At 46.1% G+C, this 18,754-nt stretch overlaps 1 protein-coding gene across 7 annotated transcripts in view; it reads right to left on the bottom strand.

The window, feature by feature from the left end:
* Nucleotides 1-18,754, bottom strand: part of LOC148109424 (uncharacterized) — a 325,915-nt gene that overhangs the window by 234,714 nt on the left and 72,447 nt on the right. Inside the window, exon 4 of one of the 7 annotated variants that reach the window (XR_015725733.1) lies at nucleotides 11,650-11,697. The exons of the other annotated variants lie outside the window; for them this stretch is intronic. The gene's annotated coding sequence lies outside the window, so the exon portion shown is untranslated. Of the gene's footprint in view, nucleotides 1-11,649; nucleotides 11,698-18,754 lie in introns of those variants that run through there. 7 annotated transcript variants of the gene reach the window in all.

The raw sequence follows: 18,754 nt of genomic DNA, 5'->3' as shown, positions 1-18,754 counted from the left end.
AGAAACCTGCATAGGTGACTTCCTCGGTTCCTTGAGCTTCCCTCCAACGACAATAAGCTCCAGAGCCACAGCAATGAGTTCATTAGTGGAGTAAGAAGTGAGAGAGGGCTCTCATAGTGTCACACCCAGGAGTGACTCTTTCCATTAGCACACAGTGTGAAGTATTCCTCAGTGTGTTACACTGGTACCAAGAAATTTGGGGATCCAGGAGTGGAGGGGAGTAAGGGTATCAGCCTCATAGTCCAGAGATGGCAGGTGACGGGGTGATGGGACCCCTTTGGGGGGGGAAGGAACAAGGGTGACATGAGCAATAAGAAAGGAGAAGGGAGTGTATTAATACAAACTTCACCTACTCTTGAGGGCACCTGGGTGGCTCAGTCGGTTAAGTGACCGACTCTTGATTTTAGCTCAGGTCTTGATCTCAGGGTCATGAGTTCAAGCCCCACATTGGGTTCCAGGCTGGACATAGAACCTACTTTAAAAAAACAAAAACAAACACTTCACCTACTCTTTTCAATAGAAAGAACAGATTCTGGAGATATAACTTTGCTCTGCTATATTTAGCTGTGTGACCTTGGGCAAGTCACTTCAACTCTCTGGGCCTCAGCTTTCTCATTTATACCATGGAGGCAATCATTTCATTTACAGGGAATATTTGTTGCTTATTCCCCTTTCTTCTGTCAAGAGCATTAGAATTTGCTTTGGATACAGCCTTGAAGGACCTGCACATCAAGATGCCTCAATATTCCCCTCAAGACACTCAATAGTCAAGGAGTATCATGTGCTCCAGGCTGGGCCAATCGGACACCCTCACTCTGGAATAGGGATCCTAAGCAAAGTAACACAATGAAAACAGTGCAAGACAAGGCAGAGCAAATGCAAAACCCTGAAGAGACCCTCCTTTCATTCCTATTCTCTTGTCTCAGAGCAGCTCTGGGTTCTGTCACTTTGGGCCCCCACCGGTCCCTTTCTAAAAAAGTCCTCTCAATGCTCAGGTGAGCCAGAATCACCAGGAACCCTGGCTGATACAGGAAGTGTCAAATGAGGAGAGAATATGTGGAAAAGTGCTTAGAGAATGCTAAGTGGTGTTTTCTAGAACATTCCATAGCGTCTACTACCTAACAGTTTCATTACATGATTATTGAACCAAGTTTGTTGTGTGTGCCCCTGTCCTTGGACACAACCTTCCAGGGGTTTTTTGGGCCTTTTGTGTTCTCCTAGACAGAGCTACTCATCATTTCCCCTTTGTATCATCTGCAGGTCACAGAGCATTGAGTCACCAGAACATCTTTATCACACAATGGTCAAGACCCTCTGTCTCTTCTCTCTATGCTTTACTTCCTTTATTCCAGACACTTCCTTGGCAGACTAATGTAAAATGAAAGGCCATGGGGGAAAAAATACTTTCACCCTCAGTTCACACCAAAAGTCTGTGGGATATTGAAAAGAATGATGACCAGATGCCTGTGGGGCTTTGTTACTAATCAGCTGTGTGACGAGGCAAGTCATTTGTCCCTCCGGACTTCAGTGTTCTCATCTGTCAAATACGAGTTTTTAATGAGAAAATCTCTAAAGATTCCTCTAGAGCTGAAGGTCTGTGAAATGATTTGGCCCCACCTGGCTTTCATGCCCCTTCGTCTTACATGCCCCATCTTTAGTGCAAAGAGACCAGGAACCCCTTCTCTGCCTGGGCCATTTTGAATCCATGAGAATATTTCTAAAACCTCTTTAAACCCTAGAATACTAAATATGGTTCACTGAGAACATCTACCTCATTCTTCCTCAAGGAAAAGATCATATCTGGAAAGAAAGAAAACCTCTGCAAAAAAACTTAACCGAATGATTTAATCAGAAATCATAGAAAAGGAATATAGGGGGAAAATCAGATTTTATTACAGAAAACATATAACTGAGAATTTTCCCAAATGCTGGTAGCATATTTGCAAGCTGTTCAGAAAAAGAAAAAGTGTTCTACAGCACAGTGTTGAGAAATAATAATAAAATGAAACTGTCCAACGTTTCACAAATACATCCATTCCTGTAAGATGCGTTGTCAAAATAGATCATTCTATCTGTCTCAACAAGTCAGCCTGCCCTAGTGAGAACTGCATTTCCAGTTCCTGTTGCTGTAGAAAAGGAAGCCCTCTAAGCTTTGAATGGCCTCGCACTGAACTATCGAAGTGGTTAGGGCCCCCTGATTTTAGAGAGGGGGAGAAGGGAGCAGGAGAGGATGAAAATCCATCATTTACTAGATCTGTATTTTGGGACTCCCTACATGAAACCAGAGTAGCCTCATCACCAGGCTGCAGCCCTTCAAAACCCATCGTCTCTGTTCCTAGGATAAACCCATACATCAGCACCACGGGAAGGGCCAGAGTCCCAGGAACGGAGCAGTCCTGGCCCCACAGGGGTGGAATTCACTCCCAAAGCCCTGATTGTAAAAGCTGCCTTCGGGCAAGGAGAAAGGAGAACCACAGCTGTGCAGGGATGTGAGCACTGAGGCTGGCCGAGCCAGCGCTGACCCCTCCTGAGGGCTGTGGGCCTGACTGCATTGCCTTTGGAGGGCAGGAGTGGTTTTTCCTTTGCTTTTGGGTCCCCCTAGTGGAACACTGGCTGGGTCTCCTTAAAGGAGTCATGCAGGGAGATAGAACTGCCCCAGAAAGAAACAGCCTCCAAAAACATGTGGCTGCCTTTCCCAACACCCAAACGACCAGTCAACACATAATTTGCTCTTGCTGTTTACCCAGCAGTGGAAGGCAGGGAAGTACAGAGGAATGGGGCATCACCCCTTTTTCTAAAGGTACTCATTACGTGGGGGAAAGGGACAACAAGGGTAATAAACATACAATGACCAGCAAACACTACTACCAGATGTGTAAGGAGCTCACAGTATAATGTAACCGTTCAGAGGGAGAGCCTCGAAATCAGACTGCCTGTGTTCCTATGCTGGCTCCTCTGCTCACTAGCTCAGTGATCTTGAGCTTGTTCATTCCACAGATAGATACAGAGCACTTAATATATACCAAGTACTCATCTAGGCACTAGGGATACAGACCCAAAAAAAAAAAAGTTTTTATTCCAAAAAAAAATCCCTGCCTTGTGGACCTTGCATTCTTCATCTGTGAAAAAAGGATGTTCAAAGCACCTATCCCAGAGGTTAAATGAAATAACCTTAGCACCTAGGCCTGGCACAACATAAAAGCTCAGTAATGCTTACTTTTGTTATCATTCTATCTGTGGACTCTGGAGTCTATATTTTGCTTCAGAGCCCTTCCAAAGTTGTAAGTCAAAATGGCAGACATCCTGGGCTGGAGTCGATGCTGCTCAAGTTCTAAGTAGCCCTGAACCCCAAATATCTAGGGGCCTCCATTTTCTTATAAGTAAAACATGGGTGGTCAGAGGAGATGCTTTCCACAGCTTGAGCAATGCTTTGTCTCCAGACGTGCTGATGTGATGGATCAAGCTCTCAGACTTTTCTGGACCACATTTAGTGGTTGAGGAGTTCCCTGTGTGTAAATAGATTGTGCATGTGTCTCTCTGTCCAGCTCACTTAGTCCCAAAGTCCCCCCTGTCTGTACTGGTTATGAGTCCCAATTCCATTGTTCCTCTCATCACATATACATGTTGGTCGAGTTTCCTGTTCCCATGAGAGTGGACATAATGAAGTAATATCCCAACATATAGATTTGGACTCATTCTGAGGTAGGAAACCCCACGGGCCTAAAGCCTAATGTGTGAGCTGTAATAGAGCTTTGCTGGAGAGGACTGTCCCAGGAGTCACTATCCCAACTAATAACAAGGTCATATCATTTGGATATCTCTCGCCTTCAGAACCTCACAGGGAAGAGGAGTAATTGGATTGGCAGGGCAAGATCTGGCATTTCTAGGTCCTATACTCAGACATCATTACACGTACTTAAGTCCCGTCTTTAACCTTAAGAAAGAAATTAGTCTCCCTCAGCTATCTTGAGTGTGTTCAAGTCTTTATACTCTAAGACCCAATGTTAAGGTACAGAAGTCAGGCCTATGGCAAGAGAAAGCAGAAGAAAAGGGTAGAAAGCATGATTGTTTTCCAGGTAGGTTAACATTAGAAACTGGCATAAATGTGGATAGCTTAGTAAAAATTAAAATGTGAGTCAAAGAGGGGTGCCTGGCTGGCTTAGTCAGTGGAGCGTGCTACTCTTGATCTCAGGGTCATGAGTTCCAGCCCCATGTTGGGCATGGAGCCTCCTTAAGAAAAAAAATGTGAATCAAAGAGTAAAATGCTATTGAAATCAGAAATCTAAACTCAAGACCTAATTCTGTTTTTGTGGTAGACAATAGAGCTACTCACAAATGTTTCCCTTTCTCTTTCTAGGCACATTGGGGAGATTCCTCTTCCCTTCTCCCTTGAAGTTAGACAAGGCCATGTGACTTCTTTGTGAGTGGAAGCAATGTGATTCGTTACCTGGCAAAAGCATTGAAGAACCAGTGCATGATTCTCTATGTTCTCTTTTCTCTTTTGCAGCAACTGCAGAAGCAGTGTTGATATATTTGAAAAACCTGCAACTCTGAGCCATCACATGGAGGACAGCTTCTCCAATGGGTTTCCCAGACCCACAGTGAATTTTACAGAAGAAGTAAATTTTTATGTTGTGAAGCTACTGAGATTTTTAGGGTTGTTTGTTACCAAGAATAACTTCACCTATTCTGACAGATACAACATCTTACTAACTGTATGATATCAAGTAAGTTACCTAATTTCTCTAAAGCTCAGTGTCCTCATTCATAAATGGGGGTAATAATAGTTCTCAGCATCCTTGTGAGGATTAAGTGTTAAATGTATCTTCCAGAACTTACTAAACTATCAAGCATTATACAAATTAAATAAATTAATTTAACTGAACACCTCCTGTTGTGCAGACACCATTCTAGGCAAACAGAGTTAAATAAGTGAGGTCTCTACCCTACAGGAATTTACAATCTTTGTGTCAATCACTGTGCTTGTTCTCTGAGTATCAAAAGTGAAAATACAGTCTTGGGAAGCTCATGGTCTCAGAATAAAAAAAGACAAGAGGAATCCCTCTTTCCCACCAAAGAATCACAGGAATAGAAGTGAATGGTATTATTCTGTCTATTTTATTCAAACCTACAAAAGGATGCACAAATGACCTAGCACTGTCTGCAAAATATGCAACAGGTCCATTTCAATTAATCCTTGAACTCCATTCTCTATTTTTAGCTTAATCTCATTGTTTCTTTTTTTCAATATGTATTTCTAACCTGGACCTCATTGGCAGGATTCGGGCAGGCAATCCTAACTATCAGTTTGGCACTTCCACCTGGATGTTTAATATCATCTCTAGCTCAGGTAATCTAACACCAAACTCAGCATTTTTCCCTGGAATTGTAGCTCCTCTTACTCCTCTGTTCCCATACACCTAGTCTTTGACATTGGAAAACCCATTGCCATCTTTAATTTCTTGCTTTCCATATCCCAAGTCCAAATAATTTTCCAAGTCCTAAAAACATCATCTCCAAAATCTTATGCTGAGGTTGTATGCCTTTCTATGCCTACCACCAGACACATCTCTGTAATATTGCCAAAAAGAAAGAGTCCCTTGGGGTGCCTGCCTGGCTCAGTTGGTGGGGCATGCGACTCTTAATCTTGGGGTTGTGAGTTCAAGCCCCACATTGGGTGTAGAAATTACTTAAAAATAAAATCTTAAAGAGAAGAAGTAAGAATCTCACTTTAGTGAGCTCTACATTCTTCTCTAAGTGCAGCCTTGATCTTCTGTTGTAAAATATTTAATAATTTTCAACTTCCTGCTAAATTAATTCAGACAACTCATCAAACTCAAATTCCCTCCACAATCTATTCCTGACAATGTTTCAGCAAATATTTTTCAAGTGCCTTGTGTGCCAGACCCACCCATTGTCTAAGCCCTAAGGATACAGAGCAAGACAAGTCCCTACCCTTAAAGAGCCTATAGTGTCCATGGCAACACACCTCTCAGATCCCCTTGGAGAGAACTTGCTGCAAGGAGCATAGCTGACAGCCCCCAGCTGTCCCACTCCATGGATACCATGAAACTCATGGGTGCTCCCAGCCAGTAGCTGAGCCTGCCTGGGGTACCAGAGCCAGCCCATTCCTACCCAGTGTGGGGTCCTCCTAATGGGCAACTTTGGTTCAGCAGCTCTCCATTGGCCTGGCCAAAATTCTCTCAGAACCGTTCCATGGTCTTTGGCTTTTTCTACCCATCCTTCCCTCCCTCTCTCCTTTCAACTTGTAGTGGTGGGTATTTTGTGAAACAGGCAGGCACAAAGTGATACAGAAGCATAGAGGAGGAAATCCTCAAACTGAATCCAGAGAAGGGGAACTTCAGGGGACAGTAGGACATAAGACCAATCTGAACCATAAATGACATAAAGTTGATTTCATTTGCCTCCACTTTGTTAATGTATCCTACGTTCAAATTTAGCATACAGATGAAGAGCCTGAATTTTTGTTCCATATACCCACAAATTTCCTCTACGTAGCATCGTTGGCATTTTGAGGGAGCAATAAATAGCTCCATGTTTCCACATTTGAACTCTAAATTGGAAAACAGGAGTTCCAGGTGAGGATTCAAAATATTCCCTCTACTACCAAAAGGATGGGAGGATGAGACTTCCTTTGAGAGCCAAATGGACCTGCTGGCTGGACTCTGCACCTTTGGTAGACAGTTTACCAAACTGAGACCACTGGTAGACAGTTTGGGTTTTGCTTCCAGAAGTTTCTGAAATGGGTTAGAAAAAAACATGGGTGGATTAAGTGAACTAAGTGGACTTATCCATCCTAATCCAGCCACCTGGGGTGGTTAGGGTAAACCTGCCCCCAGAAGAACCAAGAGGAACACCTGCTCCCTGAGGGAATCTCATTCCCAAGGGGAAGAAAGGTGACTATGATCGAGACGTGCCCAGTTCATTCTTCCACAGCTCCCAATCAAATAAGTCACCCTACCTCTCCCACAACAGAGAGAGAACAGAAATCAAACTGACTTTCTTTAACACAAAAGGAAACATCAGAAGTGGGGAAGAAATGTTCTTCCCTACCTTTCTTTAGCTTTTTGCTCTCAACTCAGCCTGCTTCATTGTTAAGTCCATGGTCAACTACAGTGTAGCTATATCCCTCAGAAGGAGATCACCATAACATGAGGCTGCACCTTCAGTACCGAAGGCCAATCCTGGGACCACAGATGAGTGGTTTAGACATTGCTTCCTGAAGGCTCTGAAATGTATCAGAACAGAACCGAAATTCAATCAACGCCAGACCCAAGGCTAAAAATTCCCTCTCTGTTCCATTTTCCAAATCACAATATGTGCAGTCATGCTGTCCAACACAGCATATCCAAGATTCAACAATGAGATTAGATGACAACCTTATAATGCACCAATAACGAACTGCATGAAGACACCCACATAATGAATGATTACAACCCAGAGACGTTCCATTATCAAATTCTTGGAATAAAATACACATTCAAAAATCAATCCTCCTTTTTAAAAAAATTCTCCTTTAAAGTTAACTCTAAAGATGTCCAAATCCAAAGGAATTAATATCCAAAACCAAATTGTTTTGTCCTTGGGTGTTAAAAGCCTCACCTTATTTTCTATTATACAGAGCACATATATTTCCAGCACCTGACATGCGTCTGTCACCATGAAGACATTCAATAACATTTTGTTTCATTAATTTATGAGCTGAATAGGTATCCACTGTCAAAGAACCAACCTAGCTAACTTCCACAGCAAGGTAAGAGCAACCAACAGAATGGTAACCGAATGGTATTTCTGTTTATCCTTCTCTCATTAAATTTAATTATTTTAGGAACTGCTTCTTTGATTATAATCACTAGCAAATGAAGCCAGGCTGCTTAGCATAGCTCCTGGCATATATTAGATATGCAGTGTTATTTGGATTGGATTCTAATTTCACAAATCTTATATTAGGTAGAAGCAATAAGCATGATCAAAACCTTTTGCCATCTAGAAGGCTAAATTACTTGCTTTTCATTTTTGCAGCTCCAGGGCCCAAGGGAGGGGGGTACTGATTTTTTACATCAATAACCAAGAAAATAAATTCAGAGGCTTTTGCTTCTGCCTGATCCTTTCCTCGGGCCACCTCTTGAGCTTTTGCTCTTCCCCGTCTCCCTTGCCCTCTGAGCAGTTTGCTCCTCACTGGCCTCATCCCTCTGCCCTGGCACCAGCCAGAGAAGGAGCAGCTGCTCATCTTGGCCATTCATGCTTGGCCACAGCAGGCATCCTGGTCCTCTCTCCACTCCCTGCAGCCGGTGCATGCCCAGGCATTACGTCAGGGAACCCTGGGAGCTAAAACAAACCCTTCCCAAGTCAGTCAGATATAGGCAGTCCTCCAAAGAGTCAGTCACGACATTCTGGCACCTTCTGGTCTTCTCCACCCAGGAATCCCCACTCACATACCGCACTGCCCCCTCCAGTGCCCTCAGATCCCTGACTGCACACCTGCTCTTCCCTCATTGCTGTGGGTAAACTCCACCACCTCTGCAACGCCTGATCAAGGCATCCATCCTTCCATCTCACTGGCTGGGCTGCCTCCTTGGAGAGGACAGTGTAAACTGAGAGCAACAACCATGGGAAGCGTCTCTTCTCAGCAACAGGCATGAGCTCTCTCTGTCTCAGGAGCTCCACACTCCCACCTGTGCTCCAGCCACCTCTTCTCCCAAAGCACATCCTTTCCTCCTTTTTCTAGCAAGCTCCCTCCATCCTTTGCCCAGTCTTTTCATCCTCTCCTCTAATCCCAGTACCGTGTCTACTTCTCCAAATGCCTAGGGTTGACCAGAGAAACCCTCCCCTGTAATCCCACAAGTTTACATTTATGTCTTGATCAGGTTCCTAGATGGAACCTTTGAGATGGAAAGTCACATGCAGGAAGTTTATTGGGGGATGCTCCCAGCACCGACACCTACAGGAGTCAGGACTGCACAGAGAGAGAAGCTGAGCTGTGATACAGTCACATGGAAGCTTCAGCCCAACCCTACAAGGGCTCTGGAGCTGAGCCGACCCTTCAGAATTGTCCCACTTTGAAACATGGGGGTCAAGTCTTTATAGCTTGTATTGTCCAGTCATGGGCTACCCTTGGAGTGAGAACATGATCTTGAGTGAATCTGCTTTCTTCCACCAAAGGCAATTCTTGGAGATAGTCTCAATTGAGAGCCACCAGCAGCCAAGAAAGAGTGCCCAGGTCCTGGAGGGAGACCTTCATAACACACCACTGCATCCACTGCACACTTACTAGGTTGACGTGCAGCATCTTCACTCTTCCTTTCATTCCACAAATATTTTTTTAAATTTTTTACTATGTTATGTTAGTCACTATACAGTCATCATTAGTTTTTGATGTAGTGTTCCATGATTCATTGTTTGCGTATAACACCCAGTGCACCATGCAATACTTGCCCTCCTTAATACCCATCACCAGCCTATCCCAATCCGCCACCCCCTCCCCTCTGAAACCCTCAGTTTGTTTCCCAGATTCCATAGTCTCTCGTGGTTCATTCCCCCTTCTGTTCCCCTCCCCCTTCATTCTTCCCTTCCTTCTCCTACCGATGATCTCCCTGCATTCCACAAATATTTATCAAGCATGCAAGGCCCCAAAGATGCATGAGCAGGAACTCTCACTGGACTGGCAGTCTATCAAGAGCAGGAATCATCATTTTTCTCTCTGCCTCTAGAAGGCCTATGCCTGGTATGTAAAGATCACACAATAAATGGTTGCTGGATAAATGAATAACAATGAGAATCATGAGGGTCAGGAAAATAACACTTCTTTCCCCACCAAGGTTCAAAACGATTTGAGAGCTGGATGAGATCAGACCTAGGGAAGCTGAAATATTGCCTTTATTACCAGCAACAGGTGTTACTGGAGAATGGGAATACAGACGTGGGAACATGTAAGAAATATGAAATAAGTGAAGAGAAACCCCAGAGTTAGGCAGACTTTTCCACCTAGTCCTGGGAAGTATTAGAAAACCACAGGCCTGCCCCCAAGCACATGGGAGTGACAGAGAAGGGTGATCTTCAGTGAGATTTAAAGAAGTGGAAAAGGCTGAGCTGAGAACAACACCCAGTTAGTTCTTCCACAATTTATGATGAGGAATAACTCACCCTCCTTGCAAAGGAAAGAACAGGAAAAGGCCAGAGTATTAGCCTAGTGATACTACCTCCATAGGTAAGAATGCACCAAGACTAGGGAAGATTTTACCTCTAATATATAGGTACTAAGCAAACCAAACACTGAAAGCTTTCTAGTCCCTGATTCCAGTTATTATGAAAGCCAGTTTCATCCATGACATTCCCATTTGCCTGAGCCAGTAATCTCCCCTGCTGGTAAGCAAATGCTAGCAGGGTTCACCTGCAACCTTGAGTTCTCAGAAAGATAAGAACTTTTAAAAAACACAAACACCAGTAATAGAAATTCACATTGCTAATTAGTTTAGGCTTAAATCCAGGGGTAGTGAATTTGGAGTCAATGACTGACCCAGCCTATGTGGTTACTATTGAAATAGCTCTCCTCTAACTTCCTGTACTGGGTACTAGGAACAGTTTCTTTGCAACCCCCATGAATCTCTGGTGTGACACATGCAGCCAAATGCCAGGGAAAGCCACCTTCATGGTAATGATGGTATAAACTTCTTGATGGAACTGCAAGATTGGGAATTGGCAATACTCAAACCTGAATTAAACGGACTGAGTTTAGTCTGTATGTCAGGAAAAATAAAATCAGGTTTTTCCCCAGCACTGTACTGGCAACAAAAGGTACATAACTCAATCCCAGAAGAACGGGAAAATTAAGTTTGCACAGGGACTGGGGCAGAGTGGGAAAGCAACATGGTTTCTAAGCACAGTTCCAAGCCTGAGAGGAATCTCAATTTATGGACTCCTGACAATGGCTTCTCTGCTTACAGTTAAGGTTGGCAAAAATCAGCGTTGGCTTGGGTAGATGTTTGGGGAAAGCAGGTAGTTTCACAGTTTGTTCACTTAAGTGGCAAGCTAGAGCCTTCATTTCCCAAAGATTTGGTAGCATTCACACTCCTGTACTTTGAATTACTGCTGGAAAAGGAACTTCTAGGATTCAAATTGCTCCCTTGGCTCAAATTAAATCAAATCCAGGACTATGACACCTACTAGTTCGAAAATTCCCAGTGGTACACAGCTTTCTAGAGAATTATAGACAGAGGCAAAGGCTGTATCCTTGTACCTTTGGGCAGCGGGCTGAGAGAATTAATATGAAATACATATTAATAAAATACAAATTACCATGAGTCGTATATTTCTGTCCTTGCTGTGAAAGACTGTACTGAGGTCTTCCCTAGGCACACTTGCCCAATTCTGGAACCTGTTTCTATCCCTGACTCTGTCTTGAATTTGTTCCAAAATCTTTGGGCAGATTGCTCAACCTCTCTGGATTTCTCATTTTCATCATTTATAGACTCTCTGACAATGATAACAGAAGTCTTTCTATTCTAAAATATTATGCCTATGAGATGAGGGTGTCTACCACTGAGCATAACTACTTGCTAAATGAAGTAACGAATAGGTGAGAGGGGGAATGATTAAATGAACAAATACCTTAATAAATGGAAGCCCAGGAACTTGAGGAGAATATCTCTGCCCTTATAGCCATTCTCAGTCAGGTTTCTGCAAGAAAATTAAGGCTTCATGTCCTAAGGCATCCACTGTAGGAATGAATTTTATCGATCCATCTATAATGGTACGAGCTATGTACCAACTTTGGAAGAATTGGGGAAATAGTCACTCAAATCATTGTCTGTGTTCTGTAGTCCAGTTGAGAAAGGTTGTATGATTGTTGAATAGCCAACGAACCAGTCAAGGAACCAGATTTTGCCAATAAGCCCAGAAACATGCTAAAACTCCCCATCACCAAGTCCTGCATGTATTGTAAGACCTAGAGACTGGGCCACCCACCAGCTCTGCACCACTGTACATGGAGAAGAATGTGGGCTCAGGACACAGAAAGTCTGGGATTCCCATCCTTGTCCTTCCCCCTCCCCCAAGCTCTGCAACCTCCTCAAATTACTTTGTCTCTTGGAGCTTGTCTCAGCTTTAATATCCCCTCATTGTCCTCCAAACAGAGACCCCAAACAAGGATTTGGTGCAAGTAATTTATTTGGGAGCTATTCCAAGGAAGCATGGCATAGCATGTGTTTCTCAATTTTGGCACTGTTGACCTTTGGGCCCAGATCCTTCTTTATAGTGGGGGACAGTCTTGATGGAGCCCTATAGAATATTTAGCAAAGTCCCTGGTCTCTACCCACTAGATGCCAGTAGCAAACACCCCTCCAGTTGTAATAACACAAATGTCTCCAGATAATGCTAAAATCACCCTCTGTTGAGGACCACTGGTATAGTAGTTACTGGGGCACGTGGCCCAGATCCCTCCCTCAGGACTCCTCACCCCAGCAGCTGGGAATGCTGGATTGCTCACAAAGGCACCCACCTCTGGAGATTGCCCTTGGTCAAAGAGACCTGCCTCACCCCCCTCCCATGATGCCCCCTCCCCAGGGGTAGCCTATATCCTGTGACGGGTCAATGCAAGGGCACAGAGACCTGACTCCCTTTCTCCAAGGCAGGACAGTCATAAAACACCACCCAGCTCTAGAGCTCGCTGTGTGATCAGCAGGTAACCCTAGAGCAGCCACGTCATACCTGACTCTCCCCTGTGCCCACTTCTCCCTAGCTTTTCTACAGGTGCCATACCCAAGTGCATTCTCCAGGAAAACTTCTGCATGCAAATATCCACCTCAGGGTCTGTTTCTGGGGAACATGAGCTAAAATTTGCTGCCAAGTGGTGTCCTAGGAGGGACGCCTAGGTGGATCAGTCAGTTGTGTCTGCCTTCGGCTCAGGTCGGGATCTTGGGGTCCTGGGATCGAGTCCCAGGTCAGACTCCTTCCTGAGTGGGGAGCCTGCTTCTCCCCCTCCCTCTGTCTGCCACTCCCCCTGCTTGTGCTCTCTTTCTCTCCCTCTCTCTCTCTCTCTCTCTCTCTGACAAATAGATAAATAAAACCTTGAAAAAAAGAAGGTATCCTAGGAAGTCGATTCTAAAATGGAATGTGGGGAGCTGGATTCCCTGCCAGCTAGCTAGCTGACAAGTACCCAATCACCAGCGGTGGAATACTGGGTGCCCCGGCATGTTGGAATTGCAATTGTTGAAAGTGTCATCTGTTCTGAACTGGATGGGATAGCTCTGGAAGGGAATGTGCTGGCTGGTGAATACATAAAGCATTCAGGAGGCACAGGGCAAGAGAAGTCATCTTTATAAGTACAGTGAAGTCAGACGGCTACTGCTAGGTGCTACAGATGCATTAGGGAGAGACAGTGAAAGGCTGAGGTCATTCATCACCAAGAAAAGGTAAGGAGGGAGGGTCACAGGGCATCCTTGGCAGCAAGTAAGAGAATCTCATCTGCAGGCACAGAGGTCAGAAAAAAACGAGCGTCAGGCCCAGGACTTAATGATAAGGTAGCAGGCCCCAGAGAAGGTTGGAATCCCACCTGCCACAAGGCTGCTGTGTCCAGGTTATAGGTCTTGCTGGGAAGTAATGGGCCCCTGACACTTGGGTGGTGACAACTGTGTCAGTGCTCCCAGAAACCTTGAGCCATCAGATCCTCCTGAACCCTCGCTTGGGGCTCCCCAACCCTTGCTTTGGGGCAGCCTGAATGCTGAGGCCTTCGCCTCACAACACACGCCTTCCCTGGATCTCAGCTCACCTCCTCTCCTGGCCACCAGCACAATAAGTGGCATCAAGTCACCACACTGTCATCCCAGGGAAGTGCTCCGCCTGCCGAAGAGGCTTGCATGCCAAAGGAAACGTGGGAAGCCGCCAAAAGACACCAGCAGGAGCCAAGAAGGTACTCGGAGGATCGGAGTACTGACTATGTCCCAGGGACAGCATATAAAGTTGGATAAGGAAGAGTTTATTGACACGGGAAAATGATTTAACACCTGGCAAGCTCAGCAGGAGACGGTGCACAGGTGCACCTTGGATGGCTCTGGTAAACTGAGGGAAAGCGAGGCGGTGAGGTAGAAATGCCAGAACTCCACAGCAGACAGCAGAGGAAGGGATAAAAGGCTCAGAGAAGGAGCGCCTGGGTGGCGCAGTCAGTGACAAGTCTGACTCTTGGCTTCAACTCAGGTCATGATCTTAGGGTCATGGGATCGAGCCCTATGATGGGCTCTGTACTCAGCGCGGAGTCTGCTTAAGAACCTCTCTTCCTCTCCCACTCATGCTCTCTCTCTCTTTCTAAAATTAATAAATGAATCTTAAAAGGGGGGGGCTCAGAGAAGCAGGCTTGCTAGGTGACCCCGACGAGTCACATCCTTGTATCATCCCCTCCCCCGGGTACAAGCAGAACCCGTCACTTGCTTCTAGCCAATGGTGTATGGCAAAAGGTGATGGGACAGCCACCCCGGGGATTCTGTTTCCTTAGCTAACACTGCCCTAGCCTCTCCAAGTGAGAGATTCTCCTGCTGGCTGGAAGAAGGGAGCGGCCGTGCTGTGAGAGGCCCATGTGGCAAGGAACTACAGGCCACCTGCAGGAACGGAAAGCAGCTCCCAGATGACGGCCAGCAAGAAAATCAGGACCCCCATCCTACAGCGGCAAAAAACTGAATTCAGCCAACAACCAAATGAACTTCGAAAAGGACCCCGGGCTCCAGAGAGGAATGCAGCCTGGCCAACAGCTCGTGAAACCTGGAACAAGGAGCCAGTTAAGCCATATCCAGACTCCTGACCCTCAGAAATGGTGAGATAATAAATGTAAGTTGTTCTAAGTTACTCAGTTCATGGTGTCTTTATGCAGCAGTATACTAAGGCTACTTAAGGCTGGAAAACCCACAGGCGATGATGTCCCATAGGAGGACCCAGAAGACACCTCATTTTCCAAAGCAATAAGGATGCCCACGGGGCAGGGTACAAGCATTGCTGGGAAGCTCAGCAGTGGTTACCTTCTATGGGTCATGACTGACGCGGTGACAGACACCCTAAGAGTAAAGGCCATGACTGAGTCTTGAAAAACAGAGGCCATGTGGCAATGTGGAAGCATTAAAAGCAAAGTGGTCACAATTATCATAATGAGTGGCAAGGTTGAAATGTCATCCTATAAATATTGCCCTCCACCGTTTTTGTTTCCTTCCTGTAGGTAGATAGGAAGGAAAGGAAAGATTTTTAAATCAAATAGCAAAAGGATATCAGAGCCCATAAAAGATAATATTTCCCAGTTATACAAACACAGAAAATGTTAACCTCTTCACAAATATTAAGGAGGCAGGTAACAAATGGTCTCTGCAAGGCGGCCATTCTGCTAACTCCACCAACATAAATAGATCACTTGCCCTCGCCACTGAGCGATCGGCTCTTTGCAAGACTGTATCATAGCAACATTCAGCCAGAGAACTTTCAAGATTATTGAAGCATCCTTCTGGTGGTTACAGTTGTCCTAGCAGCAAGATGAAACAGAAAGAAAATTCTCAGCTGAGTGGTCAGAGTACTGGATCTCAGAGGCCTAAAGCTACCACTAACTTGGAGCATGACCTCGACCAATCTCTTGAGTTCTCTGAGCCTTCATTCCCTGGCCTGTAAACTGAGCACTTGAACTAAATTCATTCATTCATGTATACACTCATTCAACAAATATTTGCTGAGTATCTGCTAGGCGCCAGGCTCAGAGCCACGGTGCAGGAGAGGAGGAGGGAATTAGGCAACCTCCAAGGTCTTTTTCAAATCTAACTAGGGACTTGGAAGGGCACATCCATAGAAGTAGGGATGCATTTCTCCAAATTAGCATCTCCCACGTGGCATCCACATGCCATTTCATAGCCAGCCCCTCGGTCCTCTGGTTAATGACCCTTTTGCACATTCCCTTTCTTGGTAAAAAAGAACACAGTGCAGAGTCCTCCCCTTGCCTACTGAGAAGAGGTCACAGCAGAAAGGAGTGAGGAGGGAGGCGCATTTGACAAGGCTCACTGAGTCAGCCAGGCTCCTCCCGTCTCCCCCCAGCCCGGGCTCCTCACCCTCCTCTCTTCTTCAGAGAGGCACGCCCCCTCTGCCACTCTGTGGGCCATGAAGCTGATTACCATTTTGCACACTCCAGCAAACTGAGCTTTGGAATCTCACTTGTCCTCTCAGCAAAATATCAGATGAAAGTGGAGCAGATTTTAATGCAAAGGACAATTACATAATTTGCCTAAGTCCCAGCACAGAAATGCCACATTACTCTTCACTTCTTCCCTTCCGCCCTTTTCCCTCGCAAGCCCCAGAAAGTAATCCCACAGCCTAGAACCAAGCCCACACGTAACCTTTGGGCAACTGAGGATGCTTTCTTCACATACTGGGAGACTGCAACGTGTCTCTGAAACAAAATTCCTTTTGCTTCTTATCACCATACTAAGAGCTTGAGGGATGCCTGGGTGGCTCAGTCGGAAACAAACTCTTGATCTCAGCTCAGGTCTTGATCTCAAGGTTGTGAGTTCAAGCCCTGTGCTGGGCTCCACACTGGGCCTGGAGCCTACTTAAGAAAAAGTAAAATAAAATTAAAAGCACAAAGGGTTTGAGATTGTTTTTTATATATATATATGTATATTACTATATGTATATATGTTTTATACACACACACACACATAAGCTAAATTGTGCTCCCAAAATGGCCATCACTTTATTTTCTATACCTGCTCTAAATGTATTCATAAGCCCCATTCCAGAAGGGAGCAGGAACTCAGGAGCTGAAGGCTTCCCAGTCTCTTCCAGGTGAAAACAGCATCTTTCAAGCTGAGACCCTGGGAGGGCAATCAATGCTGGGTCTTGCAGGCTTCCCCCCGCCCCCCACGGCTCCAGCAGGTGCCAAGAACAACTTTCATGGCATGGTGACCAGGGAGGAACACGCAAGTCTTCCCTGGGGGCGCCACTGGGCTAGGCCAGAACCCTGGAGCCCAGCATGTGTGTGTCCTCAGGCACAGGAGTCCCTTACCATCTTTGAGGCCTTAAACTGCTAACTGCTACCACGTCCTGAAGTCTGTGGTCATGGCCCTTTGCCTCCAGGTGAGAAGTCTCCAGAACATTGGTCCCGAATCCAGGCCTCTGCTGGGCCCAGAGTTATTTCAGGTTCCGCATCTCTCCTGCTGTGTTGGTTTCCTAGGGCTGCCACATGACCACAAACTGGACGGCTTCAAACAACAGAAGTTGATGCCTTCATAGTTCTGGAGGCCGGAAGAACGAAACCAAGGACCATGATCCTCCTGGATCCTGAAGCTCTGGACTCAGAGGGAAGAATCCCTCCTTGCCTCTTCCAGCTCTGGGTAGCAACGGCCCCCTGTGCCTGTGACTGTATCCCGCCATCCCTCCCTCCTCACATGGCCTTCTTCTCTGTTTCTGTGTCTCAAACCTCCCTCTGCTCTCTCCTATAAGAACACCAATCACTGGGTATCGGGCCCACCCTAAATCTGATATGATCTAATCTCTACATCCTTAACTTGATTATATCTGCAGAGACCCTGTCTCCAGAAAAGGTCTTGCTCACAGGCACAGAGGTTAGGACATGGACATGTCTTTGGGGGCCACAATTCCACCCATTACACTTTCTGAGGGCTACTGGGAATGAGAAAGTCTCTTCCTCCCTTGGCCCCCACTCACAGAGAACCAGGAGGGCTGCCTAGGTGTCTCTGGAAACACTTTTCCCACTGTTTCTCACCCACGCCAGGTGCTGGAAGGAGGCTGGACTTCTCCTGAAAGGCTGTGGTCTCCAAGAGCCCATCCTGGGGTGCCTGGACAAGAGTTGCTTCTGCTATGAGAAGACTAAAAGCCTGTCTGGAGTTTCTAGCATAAACCCTCTCATGCCTGATTCTCCATCCCTCTGCACTCACCTTTCTTCCCTACACCGAGGCTGATACAGGGAGTTGGGAAGACATCCCAGAGGAGGCGCCGCTGAACAGAGTTTTAAAGCAGAGTCAAGAGTTAGACAGGAGTGCTGGCGGGAAAGTGTGTCCATTCAGGGATCAGCCAATACAGACACGGAAGTGGAGCTTTGTGCAGCCAGCGTGGAAACTGTGAGGAATGGAGCTCTGAGAAATGAGGCTAGACAGCAGGGGCAGGCCAGCGAAGGCCTTGAATGCCATGCTAGGGAATAGCCTGAAACCATAGGGAGTCATGAGGGATTTCCGGCAGCTCTCAATGCTGCAGGCAGTCCCTTTACGTAATTCCTATTGAGGCCAAGAGCCTCCAGGGATGCTCAGCAGTCACTTCTTGCCTCTCTGTTGCACGCATGATGCTCCTCCCCACCAAGAGGTGGGGTCTGCCTGCCTCCCCCTAGAATCTTGCCCGACCTCATTTTTGCCTTTTCCTGTAGAATATGCCGGAAGTGATGCCTTCCAGTTCTCGTGTTCAATTAGAAGATACCAGGCAGCTTCCTCCCTGGCTCTGAGAAGCCTACCACCTTTAAAGAAGTTATGCTTCCTGAATGAGAAGATAACCTGGTAAGTAAGAGGCCAGATGGTGGGGCAGTGGGGTGCCACACGTGTGTGAGGCCTTCCTGGACCTTCCAGCCCAACCCAGGTGCCAGATGGATGCAGCTGAGTTAGCAACTCCCAGCCCACCCCAAGTGGAGCAGAAGGACCTCCAAGCAAAGAGCTGCCTAGATCCTTGACCCCCCCCCCCCAGTGATGAGCAATAATAAATCATTGCTGCT

This window comes from Ursus americanus, chromosome 9 (assembly GCF_024610735.1).
Source record: "Ursus americanus isolate L20-20 chromosome 9, mUrsAme1.1.p, whole genome shotgun sequence".
In the NCBI taxonomy this organism is placed as follows: domain Eukaryota; kingdom Metazoa; phylum Chordata; class Mammalia; order Carnivora; family Ursidae; genus Ursus; species Ursus americanus.
The sequence above is the reverse complement of the archived record's forward strand: the minus strand, read 5'-3'. Positions and strand labels throughout refer to the sequence as shown.